Source organism: Uloborus diversus, chromosome 1 (assembly GCF_026930045.1).
Source record: "Uloborus diversus isolate 005 chromosome 1, Udiv.v.3.1, whole genome shotgun sequence".
NCBI classification, from domain to species: Eukaryota; Metazoa; Arthropoda; class Arachnida; order Araneae; family Uloboridae; genus Uloborus; species Uloborus diversus.
The window spans coordinates 202,860,426-202,885,418 of NC_072731.1; the positions used below are offsets into that span (position 1 = coordinate 202,860,426).

General features: G+C 30.6%; 1 pseudogene; it reads left to right on the forward strand.

Moving 5' to 3' along the window:
- The window catches only part of LOC129234138 (nephrin-like), a 356,279-nt pseudogene that overhangs the window by 73,904 nt on the left and 257,382 nt on the right, over positions 1–24,993 (forward strand).

A 24,993-nucleotide genomic window follows, 5' to 3' on the forward strand; every position in this document is an offset into this window, starting at 1 on the left:
GCATGATGAAGTTATATGTACGTGAACCACATAGGGTAGACCGACCAGTGAATGAACTTTTAGTTAAGCACAATTTCATTTTTTAAAAATCCTAGTAATTATAAATTCTATACTATACAGATTGTGATAGCTAAAACATTTTAATTGATCTATGTAAATATCTGTAAAAAATCGCGGGAACTTAAATGATACCGCTTCCGACTTTTTTAGGTATTTAAAGAAAAAATGGCACAACGACCCAGTGAATGAACACCTCGAACCAGTAAATGAACACAAATTGGTCCAGTGAATGAACATGATAAATTTTGATTCAAAAAGAAACTAAGTTTCTTTGAGCTCTATCTATCTATCTATATAACTATCTATATCAATTAATGTATCTATTTATGTATCTATTTATGTATCTATCTATTTATATAACTATTTATATCTATCTCTATATCTATATATGTCTTTTTATATCTCTGTCCATCTATCGATATACCTTTCTATCTATCGGTCTATCTCTGTCTATTTACCTATTTATCAATGTACTTATCTATTTTTCTATCCATCTATCTACTTATATATCTATATCTATATATATATATATATATATATATATATATATATATATATATATATATATGTATGTATGTATGTATGTATGTATGTATGTATGTATGTATGTATGTATGTATGTATGTATGTATATATATATATATATATATATATATATATATATATATATATATATATATATATATATATATATATATATATATATATATTAGGGTGCATCATACGCCCCATTAATTTTTTTTTCGTTTACAAATGCTTCGTCCCTAAGTTACTTTTATTCTACATACAAAATTAATAATTTGTGTGAAATTTTTCCCACTTTGAACAATATCTATGTGTGACACCTGACAATTGAAAGTTATGAAAACTCAGAAAAATTACACACTAAGCAATTTTTTACATTTATTTAATTATCGAAAGACTTATTTGATTTATTGAAGCCAATTTATTGTATATTTCATAATATTACTTTGTTAAATATAAATGTTGGCTTAAAAGTTAGTTTTTAATCAATTTTCCTCCTTTTCCGAAGATTTGGCAGTTGTTTTCAATCATGCTCAACTACTTGTAATATATTCTGGCAAGGATCTTTAGTTTTGGCTGATATTAAAAAGTCATTGTTCAGCTTTATTCTTCGCTCAGCACAATCATTTACTACATTTATTCCTTTCAAATTAGTTTTTGAAGTCCGATATGAAGTAGAATTCGGCCACTGTTTAACATCTTCCACCTTGAATTCTGAATCTAACTTCAAAATTAAAAATAAAAACCAGGAACCAATGCCAACAAATTCAAACAGTGTTGAAGAAAAATGAATTTCTGTTGGAAACTGTGGTTTTCCAATTCCCATACTAAATCTATGTTTTGGATTAGAAAGATTAGCTGGTGTAATGGCTAATATACTGTCAGCAAGAGCACGTCGTCTGCTTCAGGCACTTTATCACTCCATAGTGCTAGAGATACAGTTCTGTGAGATACCAAGGGTAATTTTCAAAAGCATTAATTGCACTTCCAGAAATTTCTGAATTAATAATACTATATTTTATGAGTAAATGAAAGAATTGTGAGTCATTCCATGGTGCATCGAAGACAGAAGTGCACATCATCCACCATGAACTATATACCAAAGTGACAAAATTGACAAAATTTCTAAATTTTAAAACTTGTTAATGTGTAGTTATTGTTCCAGTTGGTAGTTCTTGGATTTGATGTTGAAATAAGCAAATTTTGATTGAATAAATTAATTTTGCCATCTGCTTTATATAAAGCTCCTAGACATTTAAAGTCTGCTGCAGTTATCTCATTTGGATCGTTTACTGAGAATAAAAGACAAAGTTGGACAAATTCTTAGTCACCTCTGCAAAACACAACATTTGGATTTAGCTAATTTGATAACATTGTTTTTGCACTCGTCAATTAATCTTCTTGCGGACTCATTGAATGAACTGTCATCAAATTTGGATAAATTTATAGGTATATCAGCATCATTCTCTTCCACAAACTGCAGTAATGTATAATGTCTGCGAAATCTTTTAAACAAATATGTCTGGTGATTTCGATGTCTCAATTTTTAAATCGTCAAACATATGTGACAATATAATTTCTCCAATGTGGTGACGGCAAGCTGACCACAGAAGAGCTTTACCCAAACGCTCTTGAATAGCTACACATGCTGCTGACAAACGACATATTAACTATTGAGTCAGAACAGTTCCATGAATTTAGCAAATAAGTTGTTAAATTAGCAATGATATCTAAGTTTTTTTTTTTTTTGTCGGTTTCTATTGGAATCCCAGTGCAAAGCTGCAAAATCATAACCATTCCATTCATCCTTACAAGCTTTGACAATGTCTCTGACACTTGATCGTCTTGCTCTGTCTGTTGTTGCATGTGATGTTGAAATTTTGTATGATTCACCAGCAGCTTCTGCTATTAAAACTTTAATGTATGATGCTTGCTTCGCTGTTGTCATTTTAAATGTGTTGCTAATGACATAACATCAAGTCGTTTTATAATATCATGTGGAATAAAAGCATACGCATATGTATACCAGTTCGTTTTGTACGATGATGATTTCTGGTATTATAAGCATTATAAATCTGATCTCTCGGAACAGTCTCATCACTTGCATCATAGTTTCATCTCTTTCAATTTCATCAATAATAGCTGAATTAAAACTTGTAGTGAAGTTCCTTGTTTCCTTGACTATTTTTTCACAAAATACTGCTTTTGATATTTCACGCATTTCCTGACACTTAATGTTTCGGTGTAATATTTTATCGTGTGAACTAAAGGTTGCTAGATGATCAAGAAAAGCTAAATCTTCTGGATTTTTTATAAGGCATTCTACATTTTTAGGCCATAATGAAATTTTGGCCTAATTGGCCTAATGCTAATTTTTCTTCCATTTTCATTACTTTATTAATGGAATTTGTTGTATTTCCTCTTTGAAGAGGAATTGCTTTTAATTTTGTGTTGTCTTCATGAAGTTTTAGTATTTTCTCAAAGGATTTACTTTCAGTAAGCATTGGAATGTTTGCTTTTGCATAGAAATCAGATATTTTTGACAAGACAAGTTTTGAAGATTCCCATTTGGTAAGATTCTGATCGGCACCTTTCTCAATATGATACATCAAGCAGCAAAGCACTTGCAAGCTAGTGGGTAAACGTGAGCCCTTAAATGCCGAGTCCTCTTGAGTTATTCCATGTCCAAATACCACTGAAGATTGTCTGGTTTTGACTTTCACCTTTTGTACAGATGAACAAGGCTTTGTTTGTGGAGAAAATGTCACTGATTCAACAGCAGCTGATTTACTCATGTTTATTGAAAGATTTCAAAATATGTTACTTTCGAAAATTCATGGATCTTATGAATTAAAACAGCATAGATCAACTTATTTAAGTGGTTTACAACACATATGCGTAGAATCACAAGAAGAAAACGTAAAGAACTAGCATTAGCAGTTGTATGATAGAAGAAAATGGTAGAAAGTCGAAAACAAATAGTGAACCAAAACTTACAGTTACAAAAGATGTTATGGAAAGTTACTGAAAAAATGGTAACAGAGTGAGAGAGTTGAAGTTAACACAAGTACAATGTAAATTAAATAATTTAGAAGTTATTTCCCAGTATTGCACTTTGAGTCACTTATAATTGTTCATTTACCTTAAAAAAGAAACTTCTTGCTTGAGGTGGGGTACCTAAATAAATTTTGATTTTCATAAAAATTCACAGGAGTACTATCTAGTGGTATGCGAAAATTTTTAAATTAGGGAAAAAAATTTTTTAGACTAGTCGGGCAAATGATGCACCCTAATATATATATATATGTACTTATCTGTCCACTTATCTACTTATCTATCTATCTACTTATCGACCTCTCTATCTACCTGTCTGTCTATCAATTGAGATAAAGATATCGAAAGATAGATGTAGGTAGGTAAGTTAATATACAGATAGAGATATAGATAGATAAAAGATAAAACTCAGTAAAAAGTGCATTGTTTGCAAAGACAAAAATAAAGAAATTATAAAATATATAATGAAATACATAAATAAATAAACATATAAAACTACCTGTATTACAAAAAAGTACGAAAATGAAAATATCTCAAAGAAACTTCAAATTTATTTTTAGATCAAAAGAAATTTTGCCATTGTTCATTCACTTGGTTTTCGCAATTTTTCGTACCCAGTGACTGAACACCGCTCTACCTGAAAATCTACGCATTCTGCATTGACTGAAACAATTTAAATCCATAGCATAAATATGTATACTCAATTTTTCTTTCGTAGAGTTAAAAAATAAAATTTATCGATAAAATAATATGCATCAAAATAATTGCTAGCACGAAACCAGCCTTATTACTTTGAAAGAGAGAAAGAACGATTCACGGCAGTCAAAATTTCAAATTTTTTCCAGGAAAAAAATACGTATCCAAAGTAACCAATCAGGTGTCACATAGCTTAGAATATTAGTAAAGAAGGCTTTTGTAGTGAATTTATTCAGAAAAAAAAATTTGGAAGCTTATTGTTTAAAAAAAAAATGACGCGCTGTTCATTCATTGGGTGGTGTTCACTCACTGGTCGATCTACCCTATAGTTAAAAACTACTCTGTAGAAAATATCGAGAACTTCATTGATTTATCTACGAATTATGAAGTTAAAATTGAACAAACAAATTTATATTTGGCTCTCCCAAGAAACGTAATAGTTTCTTCACCTTGCAAGTGAGGCTTGAGAATATGTGTGCGGAGAAAAAAAAAAGATAGCGTCTCATTCTTGCTGCTCATTCACGGAGAAATATTATGACTTAATTCAACTCGAATAATCGATACAAACGATATATTTAGTTATTTTGGGTGAGTGTCTATATGTGAATATCTAATACTTTGACAATCTGTGATTCCATTAAGACCTCAGATGATGAGTATTTATAATACACAAAAATGCAGAATGAAACACTGCTAAGGTACTGCATTTGCGCGTGGAATATATGTTACTCTATGATTTTTGTAGAAAAACCCTGGATAAGAGTAGAAAAACATAACATGTTGACCAGAAAAGTAAAAATAATAAAAATTTCACACAAAGTTTTTACTTAAGTCTTCTTTTCAAAACCATCGAAAGCAGTTTTAAGCTTTCCAATTAAAAAAAAGAGTCTTTTTAATAGCTTAACATATTTAGTAAAGGCTTCTATTTCGTTCAAATTAACAGATTGACCAAGCTTCCTTTTTCGGAATTATTTGGGCATTATCTCATATGCACTGGATACAGTTCAATGCATGTCTTGTTTATTTCTTTTTTTTCAGCAATATCAGCAGCAGGAATGGAAACGTCTTAATTTCGTTTTATGTCCGGAACTTATCCATCCATCAAAATGAAACATTTGTTTTCCTTTGTCACTTAGGAATAAGATTTCTACAAGCCCAATCTGATCAAATTGCTTCCTTCATTCAATAAATCAAATCCTGTTTCGCAATTGAAGAAACAAATTGCTCTAAAACAACGCTTCATCTCTTAATGCAGAAATAAAATCGGAACAATTTTTCATGAGAGATTTGTTATATATTTTTAACGATCATTTTTGATAGCAGTATAAATAGCTTTACTTTATTTCGTAATGCATGTTAAAACGCATTGAGAACCTAATCGGATTTTTGAAATTGCTTTTAGTGCATACCGTTACGTCTTGTTTGTTTTTTATCTGCGGGAATGAAATGCCAAAATGACAAAGTAAAGAAACATATTTTTGAAGTGAAACTATTTCTGAGAGCTAAGATAGTGATCCTTTTATTTCTCATTAAAAGAAGTAATGTTCATTTTAGGACTGCAAAAATTGAATCACCTTCAATCTGAAGTATTCGCTTAAAATTTTCTATTGTAAGCGCATGTCTTTATTTTGGGTAAGAAAGCAACAGAAATACGTAGACACTTTAAAAATAATTGCAATTGACGCAAACTACAATTCAGTCTGGTTCATAAAGCATAGCTCTGTAATCTTATTTAGGTTTGCTTTGTAACTTATGTCTTACAATTAAAACAGAGAAATTCTAAACTAGGAATGTGATTGTAATATTCTGGAAAATTGTGTGTTTTAACAATGTACTTTATAAAATGAACAATTACTTATAAGAATTTTACTTGTTTTTTTTTTTAGCAAACAATATTTGTGCTGTAGTAATCAAAAATTAATAGTAAACAAATCATTTTCTGTTTCGATTGCGCTAAATGAGCGTAAGTTATATCAATAAGAGAATTTTACTAAATAGAAAAAAAAGAAAAGAAAAGATGAATTAAATAATAACAGGGGAAACGCGATAGTTGTTTTTTTTTTTTTTTTAACTTTCTGATTTTTTCTAAATTTTGTTAATTATGTTACGTACCAAAAATAAAACTTCATTCAATACTATTACTTTTACTCTGCCAGGAAATGATTTTAAAACCTTTGTTGACATAATTTTTGTCACATAAAAATAAGAAAACATATCAATTTTTTTCGAAACGTATGAAATTGAACCAACGTGAATCAAAATGCTACACAAATGAATAAGCTGTTATGCTGACGTAATATTCATCGAAATAAAGTTTTAAGCATTTTTTTAAAAGATAAACAACCTAAAATATCGGAAGTATCATTCCGAGATAGCTGATAAACGTAAATCTGATTTACAAGCTTAAACCTGCGAAATAATCCCTCAATAATTTCAAGAAAAATTTCTCTCCTTTGAGTTTTTTAGTCTTTTTGAAGGATATCAGAAAAATAAAAGGAAAAAACAATTAAAAATTTGGGAGCTAAATTATTTCATTTATCAAATTAACGCAATTGCGATGAAACTCAAGCTTTAAAAGGGAACCGGGACGTTTTATACGTTCAAAAAATCGATTTTTCAATTTTAGCTGCATAAAATGAGGAAAACTTCCCTGATTCCAAAAATGTATATATTGAGTGGGTATCAAATTCTGAAAGCTAATTAAATTACAATTTAAAATGTAAACAAAAAAGTCACGCCCAAGAAAAGGGAGAGTATCTGGATTAAATGTTGACAAACCACCTGTTTTCTTTTATCAAATATTTTATGATTCAGTTATTTTTACTCTTTTTTACTATTTACGTAACGTAAACTTAGAAAATTCTTCGGCATAAGTCGTTTGGGAAGCGTACCGCATGCTTACCAGCATTGTCAAGGTCAACACTTTTTCCCGTTTTTCAAAAAATAAGTATTTTTGAAATTTAGGTACGCTTAGACAAAATTCATATCAATGTATGATTATGAAACTTTGTATTATAACACATACAAGCATTTTGCTTGTGTTAAACTTATTTTTACTTTTGTTTAGGTATTATTGTATTTTTAGGAGGCTAATTTTAATGAAAAATATCGTTCTTTTTCGGTATTTTATGAAATACTATATTTTGATATTTTTTGTGGCTTTTTTTATTTGAAGGTAACTTAAAAATAATAGACTCACTGTAATTTTTGACCTTTTGTCTGTATAATATTGAAGTTTAGAGTGGTTTAATTCAGAATTGTATTTGCTAAGCGTACCTATTTGCAGTCATAAATTTTCAAACTATCGTATAACTATATATCTTCTATTTACAATTCAAAATTCCTTAAGGAAATTTCTTAAGGAAAAAAAAATACTGGTTTATATGATGAGAAGATTACATTCTTTCTATACACAATAGTTTTTAAGTCACACTTGATTTTAAAACGAATAAACACCTCGTGTTTGCAACGAAAAATTTGATTTTTTCGTTGTCGAGAACGTCCCGGTTCCCGTAACTTGAATCAAACAACGCTATTACGTTGACTGAAAAACGGTGAAAAAACAGCTGCGAATATAAGTTACTTCACTTAGGCAACGTCATGTCTTTTAGGCAAATCGGACAGTAGTAACGTAATCTACTATATTGTAATTACTTAACACCCTATAAGATAGTTGAAAGCAAAACACAAAATTTACTTTGGTGCACTAGAAACGTTTTCTTTACGCGTATGTAGGTCAAATAGCTTAAGGGCCATTCTATCGTCACGTGCGGGATAAAAATTCGCTTAAATTTCATCAACATTTCGTCATATCTCTTAATATTTTAATGAAACGTCGATAAGCAATTTTTTTAATCTTTACATTTGATACAAAGATACACCTGACACAATTATATTTTTATTAAATATTTTTTATATTTAAAATAAAATTTATTTACATGTGTCACGTGCGTGACACATGTGGCATATGCGTTCAACGTAAAGGAAACATATCTCGTTAGTTTAAAAATAGTTATTTAAACCATTGAAAAAATTAAAGTATATGCCCATTCTATAAAAACTGGTCATTTTTTATAGAACACTCGCGCTTGTGATTTCTTAAGCAACAAAATTTTGTTCATCGCCCTTTTAAATTATTATTTTTTATGAAATATATGAAGCGTCACTTGCGGGACAAAATTACTGTTTTCCCTGGAATGGCCTTTAAGACTGTTACTGCCACATTTCTGGCTATATACGTACTCTAGAACTGAAACCTTTGTAATCTACTTCACCCTGAATCAACTGGACCCGGTCTCTTAGGAAGTGCTTTGAATCTATACTTACTGCAAATAGCTTTCACTGACTGCTGTACTCTAGTAACTATTCTTTAGAATTTGGTGTGTAGAAATGGATTCACGATTAATTAATTGCCACATTCCAATGCTAGAAATCCCGTTCATTTATAATGAACATTTCCAAATAGCACTCGGAATCGTCGATGCTTTGCTGTTTTTCTTTGGTGCAATCGAACGTGCCATCTATTTCAAAAGCAACTTACACATGCTGAGTTTGCCATTTAAAATTGTATATAGACTACTTTTTGATCTGTTTCAAGTGTTAGATATTTCATGCAACTGCAGCTCATGATCTGGAAGACAATTTTAGTGATTTTTTCTTATTTTTAAATCTCATTCCTGTTTGCACAAGCACTATTGAACAAACCATTTATACCCAATAACGCTTGTCAACATACCGTCGTCTCAGAGCAACCGTAAGATATCTAATCCCAGAAATACACTAAGATATCTTACTGTTGCTCTGAGGTGACGATACTTTTTAGCCTCTACATTAATTGCTTTGTCAAAAAAGGATGTTTTAACAACACATGCAATTTTTCTTTGTCCGCTGATTTTAAAATAACAAAAGTTGTTTTAAAAAATCCAAATTAAACTTAATTCTACAGGGCAGATTCATTTTAAAAAATCCACTTCGTTTGAAGTTAAAAACTCCGCAGAAATCAAATGGCTTTGCGAACAGTGGGGCTAACAGTGTGCCTGACCGGAAGCTTGTTGAAAAATACTTTCGAAGTTTTGAAACTTTTACACACTGTCGAATCATTACATGATTCCTCGAACCAGTGGTGCCATGGTTGAAGCTGTCGCTTCTAGGAATAACTAATTTTATTTTTATTATTTCTATTAATGATATATTTGGACGTTGATCGGTAGGGATGAACAAGTGCAAACTGTGTGTAAATTTATTTTCTTTACAATATGTCACATTAAATTTACCCTACAACTCATTTTTGTTTTCTTCTAATTATGGTATGATGATACATTCGCCTGTTTTTGAAGTTCTTAGCATAGTATATATTTTTTTAGGTTGGACCAGCATTAAATCACACACCCATCAGAGCAGAAGCACAACTACGAATTTTAAGTAAGTAATAATTAATAGCCACTAAAATTCTTTTTAAATAGAGCATTTGTAAGCAAATTACTGAAATCATATGAATTTTTAGGACAGTTTTACCATTCGGTATTTTGAAATATTGGCAGAAATATTTAATCGTGAATATATGAAAGACTGAAGTATTTGTTTTAATTACTGCAAACATCATTATTTTTGCAGTCAAATCAATAACAGTAAAAAATTGTAATCAGTATAAGCAAAGAATAATATTTTATTAAAAAAGTTATGCAAAAAAAGTTTCTTTTAGCTTGAACTAAAAAAATGTTTTCTTCAACTTTAATGGTGCATTAGGAAAATTATAAAAGTACATTGAGTTCACAACATTTTAAAAATGAAAAGAAACAAACTAAGTATGCATTAAGTTTTAAAATTTTTTAAAAGTATGCATAGTGTTATTATTTTCGACCCACATTCATCTAAACTACAAATAATAATTAAAAGAAAGACGAAAAACAAACATAGATGAAAAATGTTATAAAATGTATCTAAAAACAAAAATACATTTTAAAATTAATTTAATTATTTCAAGAATATTTTTAATTAAAATACAATACACATGCAGAAATATCTATAACTTCGCTGGCCGCCCTAAGTGTCAGCCTGCCTCATCTCTTATCTTTTTTAAGGGATCTGTTTAATTTTAAACACGACACATTTAGTCAACCATAAGTAAAATAATTGCACAATATATTTTCTACTTATTTTTTACGCAAGCTTACTCAATAATATGTGTTTTTTTATCGTCCATGCTCAGTAAGGCAAATTTCGTAACCCTTTAAGCTTGATAAAACCCCACACTTATTCAAAAGTGTGCATAGTTTTACCCTTCTTCGTCCTGTATTCTGCGAAACGTTCCTTAATGTGTATGTCCATTTTTATAACTCACCAAGTTTCGACCTCTGGCGTCACTTTTGTCATGTTAAAATTGTCTTCACTCATATGTCTCCAGAATCTACCTTTTAACAGTAAATTCTTACAATTCTGTAGAATTATAGTTAAAATATTTGATTTCACAAGAAACTAGTGAAAAAAAAATAAAAACTGAAAAAAAAAAAGAAGTATACAAATTAGAAATAAATTTTCTTTTTAAATTTATTTTAATGAGTATTTTTAAGATTGTTATTTCCATTTTAAATTCTAATCAACATTATACTAAGTGACATAAAATAAATACTTTGAAAAAAAAAACAAACTGAAAAATCACTTCAAACTTCTTTGAGTTTTTCAAGCCATTTCTAATCGAGCATTTATCTTCGGAAAAAGATTTATCTTAAGCACAAATTTATTCTGATGCACTTCGTTCGGAAATCGCCGATGTTCACTAAGGTTGAAAAATCCGCTGCCGTCCGCACATAACCTCTTTATTAGCAATGAAGAAGAATCCATAAAAGCGGAATCAAATCTCCCCAGGCATTTTTCAGAAAGCAAACATGCCTCGCAAAGCAATTTTACTCCGAAGATTGATTTATTAGCTAATGAAATTAAAGAAAGATGAAAGCTAGTGCAGGAAATGGAGGTGATTATACAAAATTTATTGCTCGGAGGAGGGGGAAACGAAATTCCCAAACGGCACGCCGTTAAGACTGAATGTAATTAAATTCATGTCTTGTTTTTGTTCAAGAGTAATGTCTACTATGCAAAGCTGTGTACTGAAAATCTTTCAGGTAGGTGAATTGCTTTCTTGAAAATAGCAAAATTTAAAAGCTTCATTAATAAGTATAATAAATTGTTTTCAGTAAATACACAACTCAAAGACACGTTATTTTACCTGCTAATATTGCGTTTATGATTTACGGATATCTAATATACGGTTTTATTAAAACGCTCCTTCATCTTCTAATAAATTACCAGATTACTTGCTCTTTTTGGGTGGAAGGGTAAACATAGAAGTTTCGAGTTGATTTACTTTAAACTTTCGAAAGGACGAAAAGATATTGGTTAATGTTAATACTCGTTTGCACCAAGGAGATATTTTGGAGGGGGGCTGTTCAGTCCCAATATGACATTTTATGTATTAAAATAAACATACTAGGATTGCCAATGGTAGTTAAAATATAGTGTAAGTGGTTTGGTTACCCAGAGCTTGTTAAGGAGGATGTGTAAAATGCAATAAAACCTACAAGATATCAAAATAATGGATTGATCAGTGCCTTTTGTATCTTTTGTAATTAAATACCCAAATATGAAAAAGAAGTATCAATTTACATTTCAAAAGTAAAGTGAACACAATAATCAATACAATTGTGATTCGGTTAACTCAGGGGCGCTCAACCTTTTAGTCTCTGCGACCCCCTCCCCTCTGAACACTGACAGGAGCTCAAGCTCCGCCCCCCCCCCCCTCCATGAATACAAAGGCACAGTCAAAATTTGAAACTGAAGCTAGGTGGGATAGCTAAAGCAGGTTATTGAATGAAAATATTGATAATTTCGTAAACAATTTTAATATTACTACTCATAACTTTGTTTTGAGCATAGTCTTATAAGATCGTAGGAAATTAAATAACTGAATGCAACTAAATTGGAAGTTATCTAGGACCTAGATGGAGGTTGATTATCAACCTCTAACAGTACTGAAATTTACAAAGCTGAAGAAGAACATGTAAAAGTTGTTTTTATAACCATTGAAAATCATTTAGTCATGCTGGCAAAGAAGTTTAAAATGTATTGTCTTGCTGACGACCGACTCATATCAAGTTACGAGTAGGTCAGAGATACATTTCTTAAGATTCGAGAAGGACTCTCCATTGATGAGGAAGAAAAATTCATAGACTTCACGACAACTGGCGAACCAAGACAATTTTAACCAAGACAATTAATAAACCACTATTTGAATTTTGGTCAGGAGTAGAGGATTCTTTTTCCGCACTAAAAACAAGGGCATTTCGCATTCTATTACCATTTTCAACATCCTACCTTTGTAAAACTATTTTGTGTTGTGACTTCTTTGAAAACAAAATTTAGATCTCTGCTAAATATAGAAACAGAACTGAGAGTGGCTATTTCTAATATTAAGCTTTCCTTCGAAAAACTTTGATCTTCAAACAGGTCCAAAGAAATCACTAATAACTACGGAATTTCTTTTTAATTTGGTATGTTTTTACTAAGTAAGGTTTGATTCAGAAGTTTTTTTACTTTATAAGATAATTATTAAATATGTTGAAATGCATTTTCTTTTCCATTTGTATGTCTGTATTTCCTTTCAGTCAGTTAATCAGTTCTTTTAAATACTATGTTCTATTGTATATTCCGCCCTCTCGAGTGTGCTCTCGACCCCCTAGAGGGGCGCGCCCCTAAAGGTTGAGGATCACTGGGTCAACACATACAACCATCATTATTTACACGTAACTGAATCGTATTCTTTTTATAAATGAGTGAAAAGTTGGGTTTAGACATATGTTTAAACAAAATATACTGTTCGAAACTGATTTTTACATTAGAAAAAAAGAAAATGGGGTGGGGGCGGCAAACAAACAGCAGACCAATAGTTCCATAAATACACATATATTGTACTATCTTTTAAATACTTCTTTTTTATTTGTTTCATTAAACTGTTTGATTTCAACGATATTTTAAGGAGCATTAAGCAATGTTTCATGCACTGTTTTACTTATATGTTAGCCATTTCTTAAACTTTTGATTAATTAATTATTCAAAACCAATAAAACTTTAAAACTTTTCTTAATTCTTTTATAAATACTTTTCCCAAAGGAATTAATTCCCCTTTACATTCTTAAGAACCATCAGACTTGCATCATATTTATCATAAATATTTTTAAATAAACTCCGAAACATCTACCTACTGCGTTTCCTAGGATACGGTTCAGTGTAGTTAAATATTAAAACTATCACGAAATCCATGTTCCAGTTTTAAACTATTAAAAAGTTCTAACCTGAGAACAAACCCCGTTAGAGAAACCATCACGTAAAATATATGCTTATAAATATTGAAGTGGTTCGCTTATTAAAAGAATTAAATTAGTTTGATATTTAACAGCGTTTCAATTTATGGTTGCTTTATGACTTCTTTAAACTATTCATGCATGTTCTCTAGATAAAATTTATTGTTCAAAGTAAATTCCAGTATCATAACTTACAAAACTATAAATTGAAAGCGGTTTGATATATCTAAGTTAAAAGTTTTCAAACTTCGTATGAATGGTTATTTTTCTTATAATACCCATAATCTTTATCATTTTTTTAACATTAAATTAAAATACATTTCATCATAAAAACAAAGAATTCTCGCATTTAAAGATATCCAAGTGCACCACGCCGATTTGAATAAAACTTTGCACATCGAAAGGACACTTAAAAATATTGAACACATGTTTTTTAATTGGCAATAAATGTTTTAGCGAGGTAAAATTCCCCCTTAAATACTGTATAAATGGTATATTAGAGGGTGTAATTTATTCTTGTTTTTTTTTTAATTTAATTTAAAAATTCAAATAATAAATGAAAATTTGACAAACTAAACAAACTAAAGTTGACGTGTTTCCAGATTTTTTTGAAAATGCTAATTATAGGGGTAAACCATCCTCCGCAATATTACCCCGTTACGATGAATAATCCTAAAGCGTAAATATCTCAGAAGAAGATCATGTTACATATCAATAGAAAGCTTTAATATTTTTTAAATTTTATCAAACTAAAGTTGTTTTGCTTCAAGATTTTTTTTTTGAAAAAAACATTTGTAGGGGTAAACAATCCAGTTTCATGCATGATTTTAATAAGTACTGAATTTTTCTTGCAGTTCCTCCTGAATATATATCCGTTAATGGACTAGGTCAAGATTCAACAGTAGAAGTAAAAGAAAATACATCTGTCCGTCTGGTCTGCCAGGCTGTTGGCAGTAAACCCCCAGCTCAACTCAAGTGGTTCAGAGATAACACGCAGGTGCCAAAAGGTAAAATTTTTAATGCAGAAGCATTTCAATGAAAAAAAAAAACTTTTTTTTTTTTACTACGTTACAAACGTTCATCAGTTATCTCATTGTTCACTATATTGAAAGAAATTTGGGTTTGGCTTTAGATTACAAGAATAGCAAATGTTGATATAAAAGTTACGGAAGAAGAGAAGGGATAAAGGAGAGAAGATTTGAATTGATATCCCTATCAAAATGTATTATCACTTTAGAACTTACATAAGTGTCGTAAATAGATTATTGTATTCTTAAATTTGAATTATGTGGATATGAACTAATTTCAGTCATATAGGACCAATTGGGTTAAAAGCAAACATAATTTTGATGGTTCAACTTTCCCTCTCCTTCGGATGAATTGAGGTAAACATTTTGTGCTTTACAGGGTCTGTACAATAGATAATGAGACTGATTTTTTCGTGACGAGACTTTTACCTCCATAAGCGCACAAACCGGTTAGGTCGGTGGTAGGTAGGGGTTACTGGAGAGACTCAATCCGCAACTAAAAGACTCCTAGTCCTACCTACGTTGTTATAGTGTACCCCTGTTGCTAACGTTTACTCCATCTCCAAACTGCTGATAACTCTTGAGCAACGTAACGCGGCTAAGTGGGGGACTTGGTAAATCGGCCTCAGAGACTTTAGAGATTTGTGAGCAAGTGTTCGGAGATAGTTGTCTGTCAAAGGCGCATTGTTTTCGGTGGCCCAAGTGTTTTTAAGATGGAATTATTATTATTATTTTTAAATTATGCTGTACAGCAGTAGCATATTTTAGAAGGGAGGTGCTCAGGGGCCCCAAAAGGATAAATTAATTTCACTACTTTATTTATTAGTTTTAATTGACTTCACTGTTACGTACTTTCTTTTTTTCAGTTATTTAAAATGAACACGAAATACACACAGCATATTTTGAATAAAAGCATTTTTGTTTGCTGAAGAAGTAATACTGGAGTCAGAGGCCAGAGCTGCAAAATGAGTTTAACTAACTGACTTCGAAACTAAGGGAACGTAATATCGCGATTCGTTCATTAGTTCTTCTTTGATGAAATCAATAACTAACAATTCAAAAAAAAACTGTGAAGACGTGCTAAAAAGATTCATTTTATCACAGGAAGCTATTTCCGAAATAAAAGATTTCTTTTTAGGCTTTATAAAAATACAAAATGAGAGAAATCACAAGGTAGTTTCTTTGCAAAACCCTTAATTTGATGAAAACGGCATGTTGTATGAAAAAATGTCACCTCAACTGTATCATGAATTTAAGAACAAATCAGTAAGTGCTTTGAAATTTGCAAAAGACATAGTTTCTAAATTCTTCAATAAAACATGTGTTATGAAGCCACGATTTTCTTAATTGCATACCGTTTTAAAATTACGATGTAAATTATCTTATAAAAACTCAAATGAGGTATGGGTTTATTTAATAACTTTGTCCTCGTGTTATAATCATTATGACATTGTTCCTAATTAAAACCGCTCATTTATAGCGTCTCAGTAATATTAGATTGGGTTTAGCATTTAATTCGCTTGAAATGTTCAAGATATTTTTTTATTTCTACATTCAAAGCAAATTAGTGCATATTTATTTACGTAAAAGTAGATGAATTGGCTTTAAGTGATCCCAAAATACACATTTAAAAATCAAGTCATAAAAACTTTAGTATGAAAAATCATTTATGTGTGTGTATGTGTGGGGGGGGGGGGGGGGAAGGGCGCTATTCAATTTCCGAGCCCTCTATAAAAGTTATTTCTGTATCCGCTCCTGCTGTACAGTAGCACCCACGTATGACTACTAGTACTATTTCTTGTCCCAAGACAGACTGGTTATCTCAAATTTTTAATTCTGTCATTCACATCCCTTCGCTTCTCACTGCATCAACTTGAGACTAAGTTTTAAAGCTCTGGTAACACACTTATAAACATACAGGGGTGTTCGAAAAGTCCTTGAAACATTTTAACACTAGAACGCCTGACATTTTCTGTATACCTAGAAAGACTGAAGGGGCCAGTGTGGCCCCTACCCATTTTTAGAGTGAATTCTTTTAAAAATTCTTCCTGAGGGAGTCCACATGCCTGATACACCTCCTTTCAAGACTAAAAAAAAACTTCGTACTTAATTATTTTTAGTTTTTCTCTCTATACTAGGCAAAAGATTGAATTAGTTTTCCTTTCTAAGAGCAATGGTCACCGTTAGGATGGTAAGCAGTCGGTACTGTTTATAGCGTTTGGATATCCAACAGGCTGCATAAAGAGGAAGTTACAGGTTAAACTAGAGTGAATGGCATTTTTTTATGCTACAACAATTAGGAGAAAGGAAAAAATTTTTTTTTTTAATTGTCAAAATGCTTAGGGGCCACTGTGGCCCCTCCCGTCTTTCTAGGTATAAGGATCAATATTAACAGTACTATGAGGTGAATGATTAAATGATTAAACAAGCATTCAAATAGTGTCATATAATAAAAAGTCAGAAAATTCCATTAAGTTCCGTTAGATATTATCCGAATTATTAAACAACAAACTACGCGAGGGGCCACACAGGCCCCTCCGTCTTTCTAGTGTTAAAGATTCATAGAAAAGCAAAAAATTGTCATATTAACATGTTATTTGTGCCATAATACTTCACAGGTTCATGAATTGTTTATGATATAAAAAAAGGGGGGGGGGAGGGAAGAAAAAAAACAAATTTGTGAAGTAATTTATATTAACGGCTGTATCGTCACTGTAAATCTAATTACTCTGCGAGGATGCAGTAATTACTTATATCTACATTTTCTTTTTATTCTTTTTCTTCTTTTTTTATGAAATCATAAAAAAAATATTGAACCAATAAAGTAATATGGTGAAAATCACATATTGATACGACAATTCGTTGCTTTTCTATACATTTTTAAAATCCGTCAAGGAGTTTTCGCAAATCCTGTATTTTAAGATTTAATGAAGGACGCATCCCTTGCTTACGCTTTTTCTTTGACTTTGTTTAGCATTATTTTGTTTAACAACATTATTTTGTACGGATTTGATTAATGTTAGGATAACAGTATTTAAAAAAAAAATGAAGTTGCAGTTATTGATTTCTACTACAGCGAAAATTATGTCTTCTGTTATTTCTGGTTTCTTTGCAAAATAAATCTTTTTATAAAGTAAGACAAAACAACGTTAGAAGAAGCACAAATTTGTGCTTCTTCTAACGTTGTTTTGTCTTACTTTACTGTTCAGCACAAAGGTATTTATTTATCTTAAATCTTTTTATGTTTGAAATCCTTTTGTATTTAACAGATAGTTCACTTAACACTAAAAGATTAAAATCTAATACTGTAACAAAAAGAAGCTTTTGATCTTAACCTTTCCAATACCACATCCGCATACAACATCGTTCTCCAAAAAGGCTTAACCGAGAAATTCTGTATATAATAGATTGAAATTAAAAACGCATTTAAGTCGTCTTAAGCTCATGCAAAGGGACCTCTAATTAACTGCAAAAGACACGTTTAAAAAAAACATTTTAATTTAAAACTTATTTGACTGTCAAACTAATTTTTATTCAAAACGTTTAAAGTTTTTCCATCAATTTAAGAGTACGAAACATAAAATATTTCATATATATTCTTTCCACAGCCAAAGGTAAACCAGACGCTGCTTTCACTTTTTCGAAGCAAAATAAGAACAAGTAAAGTCCTTCAATGATTAAAGTCAAAGCAATCTCATCATCATATACTTAGATCTTCTTTAATCCGCAGCGACATAGAATCGTAAATAACTATTTTAATCTAAGTGCTGGAGGAAAAGGAGGGAAAAAACCAGACGCAAACTATTTTTCCAGAGCAGACATAATTATTGGCCTGCGTTGCGTCAGAAAAGGGAGGCAAGAAATGAAGATTAAGGGAACTTTCTACACTGCCGCATGTGTAAGTTTCCTTTCAGCAGCTGGGCGGATTTGAAGTTTTTTGTTTTTATATATATTCATTAAGCAGCAAACTTTTCCTAGGTTCTTATTAGAATAAATATAATAGTCGTTTGGGAGGCTGAATTTGAAATAAGGTTTATATATAACAAATAAATACAACAAATGAATATTATGAGTCTGTTTCCTTCAGTCAAAAGTACCAATTTGATTCACTGAAATAGGTAAAAGAAGCAAAAGCAAAAAAAAAAAAAAAAAAAAAGAAAAAACATGGAGTCAGAATAAACTTTTCTTTTCCAACAGGGTTTATTTATTTATTCAATTTTTAATGTCCGATTTTGAAATTAAGGTCTTGTTCTAATGACGTCACAAGTGATGTACTTTGGCGCGCTTCTGCCTTGCTGCGCTAAATATTCACACTTTGCTGTCAACTCGCGTTGCCAGTGAATGGCATTTCATCACTTCTGATGTCATCAACAGAAGCGTAAAAAATGAATTTCAATCTGCACACCGATTAACATTATTGTTCAAAAATACTTAACTTTGTCACATTATTTAAAAATGGTTAAATCCTATGTTGTTAAGCATGATCTTTCAGAAAAAATAATACTTTTAAAATTTAGGAAACAACCTCATTGGAGTAAATTATATGATGAAGCATACACTGCAGACCTTCAGACTGTTTTTTAACACGAACACATATTCATTTTTTTTTTAGAAAACTTTGAAGAACTTTTTGGAGCAGCTTTCAAAACACTTCTGAAAAAACTTTTAAGATCAACTTTTGAGTTCAGCACACATTTTTAAAAATTTTGAGAACGCATTTAAGAATTATATTTAACACTGAGACGTGGTCGTTCTTTTAGAACACTTTCTGCGGTATTTTCGAACAGTTCCTTGATTATACCAATAGGTTTTGTTGTTAATTTTACTGAAATGTCGTGAGGAAACAGTCAAAATTTCTTCTCAAATGTGTCTTCAATGTGTTCTCAGATTTGTTCCCAAATGATGGCGTGGTAGTAAAGGCTATTTTGTTATAGCTTTTACTGCCATCTACTCAATCTGAGAGGCTCGAATACACTGTGCAAAATACAGTGATGTGTTTTGAATATATTTTCCTGTATTTTATATGCAAAATGAATTTTTGTAAAACAAATCCTTCCGATTAAAATAAATTAAATTGAATTGAACTTAAATTTAAATTTAACAAATATTCAGAGCAGGACACATTCGGAATGTGTTCTGAGCACATTTTAGTGCACTTTTTTCTTAACGGAGTACATTTAGAACCCATTTTTGGTGCACATTCAGGATTCTGGAATACTTTCTCAAGTATTAAAGTATTCCAAATGTGTTTTCATTGTGTACGGAGAATTTGACTCTCAGCTTCCGCACAGTTCCTACTAATTTTGAACTCGAATGTCTCCTTGAATGTAGGACACAGCTGTTTTAATTTTTTTGTGTTGATATTATCTTTCAGTAGAAAATTATTACCAAAATGCAATGTAGGGAACTTGAAGACCATATAAAAAGTTAAATCCCGATTATATTTATTAGCACCAGTTATTAAGCGATGTTTACTTGCTTCTGCGTCCAAAAATATAAATGAATTGATTGGATAAAGAAAAGTTTTTATTTTACAGTCGAGGCCGCTTAATGGAATAGGCAGTTTGCCTAGAAAAATTATTCTAATAAGCGGGATATTCCATTATCCGGGATTAAAATAACACACATCAACGGTGTAGTACATGGGAATTTTATTACATTAAGTGGGACATTCTATTATCCGATATTCCATTAAGCGGGCTCTACTGTATATTTAATTTAAGTAATATGACGCAAAGTTATGTATTTATTGTTTTTCGTACAAGTAACTTAAAATTTAGTTTTATTATAGTGCGTTAAACTGCTCAATTTGTGCATGTTTAGGCTTTTTTAAGTTGGAGCACATTGTGATTGCTAAAAAAACTTTCATCGTCCAATTGTCAAGGTGTGAAAAATGTCTGTTAAATAATTGAAATTACATGAGGCGTATAGTATCGAAACCAGTTTAAAATTAATTTCTATTTTATTTATTTATTTCTCTTTGCTTCTTTATTTAATTGATAACTTGATAGAATATAATCGATACGGTCCAATGCAAAGTAGAGGAGAGTATTGTACCTTGGGACGTTTATACCTTGGAACACTGCTAATTTCTAAGAATCTATTTTTTAGCAACCAAGTTTTTGTAATCTCTAATAGCAACCCTCAACACCAAATGGTGACATAGTAAAAATCAGCATCAAATGAATAAAATTTTAACGATTTTGTGAATGAAAAAAAAATCATGACCTTAAAGTAAATACTTCATTTTTACTTCATGTTCTGTCTTCCTATTAAAACTAATCAACTGAATTTTATTTTGTTATGAAAGAGAAGTACTTGAAATATTTTGGTTATGAGAAAATAATGAATGTGCATCTAGATTGACCACCATTTTGGTTTTTCTTAAACCACGTGGTGATTGTTTCTCGGAACAGCCAATTATATAGTAAATTAGGACACGCCCCAAAGCACAACAAATGCATGCTTCTTAATAATTAAGATATGTTTAAGAACATGGAATAATGTTCTAATCTTATGTAGTCTTTTTAACATGTTTAATGTTAGATACTAAGTCATAATTAATTATTCATTATTTACGGATTAATTCATTACCATAACAATTTTTTTTTTTTGCAAAATTGGTTCACGTATATAGTACAATAGGATGTTGTACCTTGGGACAGCTTGGAACTTTCATTTTATATGGCTGACAATATTTTATTTTCAAACTGTCTAAGTTTTGAAAAATAATATTTTTTTGGGGTATTATAATGTAACTTTTAGATTTTAAATTTCGTTTAAAAAATGACGCTAGAAATTAAAATATGAAAAGTGTCCCAAGGTACAACATTCTCCCCTAATGTAAGTCACAAAACGCTGCGTTTCACATCTTGGTTAACAAATGGTCGTACTAATGTCTAAGTCTTTTTCTGCGTTCAGATTGTTTTTTATGTTTGTGATTCCCCTAAATGCACTGTAGGGGATTTGGAGACAATATAAAAAGTTAGATTTCCTATTTCCCCCCACTTTTTTTTTTTCTTCAAAACTTGTATATTTGAACTCTGCATCAGATTTGGACCCTTTTTACAGTGTGAAATATTTTCAAGGATTTACAATTGCCAGTTATAAGCCGAGAAAAAAATATTAGGATTGAAAAAGATCGATTTAAATGCTTAAATGGTTTCAAAAGATACACAAATATATTCCTGGTTTCGTTACCACGAGTAAAGGATTGACTGATCCATTTGGTATCACGTTTATTTTCTTCACCTGCTTTACATTCAATAACTTGTGTCACGCCTGTTTATTTTATACTACCAGTTAAATGCATTATGTGTCTATCTTTTAAAAATGTGTTTTTTAGCTTGTTTATATTGATATGTATTGATGTAATTATTTACTAATTTGATGATGATGTAATTATTTACTAAATGTTAATAATTACACTTTTCTTTCCTAATACGTAACGCATATTAACATTGCTATACCTACTGTTTACTGAACCTTCAATAAAATTAAATTACATCATATCATATTAAAAATTGCAAAATTTCCTTTGAATTGAATTTTAACACGTTGACTTCCACGACAATTTTTTAGAAAGCTGACCAAAAATAACGATTTAATTCAATCACATTATATGATTAAAAATTCTAAATATAGTGCATAGTTATCCTCAAAAAGCATAAAAAATTAAACCACTTACCGAAAAAATACAGCGTCCGACAAAGTCATGTCGTATATATACAAAAGCAAAAAAAAAAAAAGACTAAAAACTCGTTATTTTTGTCCACCCTGTAAAGAAAAGCCAGTCCTTTGTTTTCCTTGTTTTAAGAAACTCCACAAACAATAAAAATGTATTTATTTCTCGAATTTGATTTATTTTTTAACAGTTATATTTTTTGTTCGCTTTTCAATATTTTTTTTTTGTTTGTGCAAGTCAGCATTAATGTTTTGTTCTTTTCCCAGAAGCCGTCTATCGATATTAGCACTGATATATTCCAAGTTTAATGGTAGCTGCACAAAAATGGCATGTGAACAAGTACGAGATCTCGTCCTAGAGAAGAACGCAATCTACGAGTTATTTCGTAGTTGGCAGTCAACGTGTTAAACAAAAATCGTGAGAAATGGAACAAGATACGGTTAACTCCAGATTATCGGCGGTTGGATTATCCGCGTTCTATTTTACTTTTTTTTTTAAAACTGCTATGACACGTTTTTTAAACTTATGATTGTGTTATTGTTCCTTTTTTGTCCTTTACATATATTTTTTACATTCAATGTTAATAGATGCAATGTAGCAATGTTTCTAACTATAATTTAAATGTTTGTGCGTGTGTTATTTATAATTTGTGGCTATTATATAGAGGAGTATCGTTTTTTAACCTATTATTCGGATAATCTGCTGTTTTCACTTATCCGTGCCATCCTATTCCTCAGATAATCGGTAGTTTCTGTATTCCAGAGTAATTAAAATGATAAAAAGCACTTTGTGTAGTACTTTTAAAATAGCAGTTTTCGTAAAACACATCATTTTTTATATTTACCTAAACAAATAAAAATATGTTTTTTTTTAATTCCATCCAGGCTTTGTTTGAAAAAAGTAGTAAAAATATTCAATCGCCTTAAAAAAATTAAAAAAAAAAAAAACGGAAAAAAAAAACTTGAAACTTTTGAAGATGTTCGGACATTTTAAGAAGCAGAATAAAACATTTGAGGAAGCTGACAGTTTTGAAGGAAATTGCTTTAAAATTTAAATATCAGAGCAGTCGATGGTTATGAAAAAAGCAAAAAAAATCTGTATCCTTGAGGGACGTGTCTTGAATAAATTATACTGCGCGTAATAATTTTTCGAAAGTTCTCTCGCATAATTTTGTCACTTTATTTCAAATAAATGTCATCGTGAAACAAGGCGATGAAATTTAAAATGAATAAGAGAATGGTACAATTCTGTTTCTTTCTGGTAATGGGAAACTGGAATTTCAAGTAGGCATTCCCTTTTCTGAAATAAGCAAAGAAAATGCATGTAATCTTATTTTTTTATTTTATTTATTATTATTATTATTTTTATTTTATTTTATTTTTTTTTATAGTTTTTCTGACATAAAGTTCATATTATCAAGAAACATTTTCGCATAGTTCAGTAAAAAACTACTTCCAAGGTACAATTAAACTTGATTCCAGTTTAGTAATTTTTTTCCTATATTTTTAATCGCAACGTGTGATTGTATTTTGAAACATAAGTTTCCCTTTGCTTCACAAATATGATGTTTGGCATTCAAAAATCTAGTTTTTTAATACAAGAAAAAACGTTTACATTTGTATCTAATTTGCACATATTACGCTTGATACAAATACCTTTCGTATATTTCGTTTGAAGCGGATACAGAAAAGCATTTCGGAGGGAGGGGTCGTGCTAAGGAATGCCGCCTCCCCAGAACCGAACCTCCGGGTTTCAGTTCAAAAAGTTTCTAAAACTGCTTGGGGGCTTGGAAAAAATACTTTTTGTAACTACCAAAATGTCACTTTTTGTCATTTTTCGAAAACTTTGGGGGGTTGCACACAAAAAACTAATGCTCAAAAAATTCTTTAAAAAATATTTTTTGCTATCATCACGTTGGTAGACTCAAACCTGTAAATTTTGCAGAAATCGACGATGGGTTAATGTCAGAGGTTCGTTGATTTGGCGTCGAATGACCTTCATCTCTCTTTCTTATTTATCCCCTTTTAATAATAACAACGAGTTCAACTTTTAACTGTTTTAATATATGTTTTACTTTGCTTCATATTACATGGAACCAATATACAATATACCAATATATGTTAAAATCGACAATAAACGAAGAAATTTACTGCACAAAGATAGAAATTACGTATATCCTGAACCTTAGTAAAGGCTGAAATTGAGCTCGACCCCTGAGGTACACCAAGCGAATTATTTATACCACACAGCTATTAAGGCTTCAATTGGATGTAGATATCCATCTTGAGTGATTCGTGCAACGAGGTTTTCGCATTCGACTCTTCTTCAATATCGTAAAATGGCTTCGTCCATACACCAAACCCTTTTCGACAGCTATTACTCGCACTGAAGCCGAAACTTAAATTTTCCTTCAAACCTGGTAACTACTCCTTGTACGTGATTATATTAAACAGGGTGTAAGCTGACTGAACTTGACATAAGTGTTCCTGAAATATCGTTCATTTGTTGTAATGTTGTTTATTATTGTAAAAAAAAAAAGAGAGGAATTCAAACTATTTTAAAAAATTCTTGAAATTTTCATACCATATTTCCT